Below are 1,555 nucleotides of genomic sequence, written 5' to 3'. Positions count from 1 at the left end.
ATGGTTAGCCATAAAAGTGTAAAGACTGCTTGATCCCCAATAGAAGACAAATAAGCTCCCTCCACGTGAAAAGAAGTAATAGATTTTAACATAAAACGAAAAAGTTAAGTATAAATACAAGCATGAAAATATTAAGTATAAAGATTTGTTGATAAACACAAGCATGAAAATATTAAGTATAAGATTTGTTGATAAATACGAGCGTGGAGAGGTTAAGTATGAAGATCTGTTCATAAATAAGTTCTTGAAAAAGGTAAATTATAAATTTTGTTGATAAGTACGAGCATGAAAAAATTAAGTATAAAGATTTGTTGATAAATAAGAGCATGAAAATGTTAAATATAAAGATTTCTTGTTAAATACGAGCATTAAAAGGTTAAGTATGAAGATTTGTTGATAAATATGAACATGAAAAATGTCAAGTTTAAAAACTTGTTGACCTCCATCAGAATGAAAAAAAAAAATTGGTCAAGAAAAGCATCAAGAAAAAAATATATTCAATAAAATTTATTATGAATGGATATTAACCCCTTCTTTCCAATACTGCTGCATATACTAGTGATCTGTTCGTTTTCGAACCTTATTATAATAACATTGCCGACTGCACCAGACCAATAAAGTTTGCTGTACCATTAACAAGTTTTTTTTTTTATCCCTTTACAAAGCAGAGTCTGTTAACTCTACGCCCAAACCTTCTTCTTCTCTCTTATCGAGGTCGGAACCCCGCATGAATAAATACACTCTCTCGGCAATGTCGCAAATGCAAATAAATTCGTCACAAACTCCCCTTAAGAATACGTGTCCCTCGCATTAAAAGAAACCTTCTTCTTCTTCTTCTTCTTCTTCTTCTTCTTCTTCTTCTTCTTCTTCTTCTTCTTCTTCTTCTTCTTCTTCTTTCAGACAGGAACTGATGTTGAAGGCAAACGTCCGCGAGTTGCGGAACATTTTCATAGTTTTGACATGTTGACAAAAGTCTTTGTAGCGCAAGCGAAGTCCCCTGAAAAAGCAAACAGGTCGAAGAAGGTAGGATTTGTCCTGAAGACTGTGTGTGTTTGTGTGTGTGTATGTGTATGTGGGGCAGTATGAGAGAGAGAGAGAGAGAGAGAGAGAGAGAGAGAGAGAGAGAGAGAGAGAGAGAGAGAGAGAGGTAACTTTGCTCCAATACATCCGACCTAGTTCTCTTTCTGAAAGAGATTTTGCCAGATGTTTTCAAATTACCACTCAAAAAACTTTTTTCAATTATTAAGAAAGAAAAAGTAAGAGTAAGATTTTGTATCTTGAGAGAGAGAGAGAGAGAGAGAGAGAGAGAGAGAGAGAGAGAGAGAGAGAGAGAGAGAGAGAGAGAGACAAGGCACGAAAATAAGAAGATCTCAGTGGAAGGCTGGACCTTTACGTATGCAAACTTGTCTTTGCATCTTGGGGAAAGACGTGTATTTTAAAAATGCAAACAGGCAGCTTTCCCCTCTCAAGGGATCTTCCCTCAGGGTTATTTAGGAGTGAGGGTGAAATGGAGAGAGAGAGAGAGAGAGAGAGAGAGAGAGAGAGAGAGAGAGAG

The sequence above is a fragment of the Macrobrachium rosenbergii genome, chromosome 30 (genome assembly GCF_040412425.1).
Source record: "Macrobrachium rosenbergii isolate ZJJX-2024 chromosome 30, ASM4041242v1, whole genome shotgun sequence".
In the NCBI taxonomy this organism is placed as follows: domain Eukaryota; kingdom Metazoa; phylum Arthropoda; class Malacostraca; order Decapoda; family Palaemonidae; genus Macrobrachium; species Macrobrachium rosenbergii.
Note: the sequence above shows the minus strand (reverse complement) of the source record.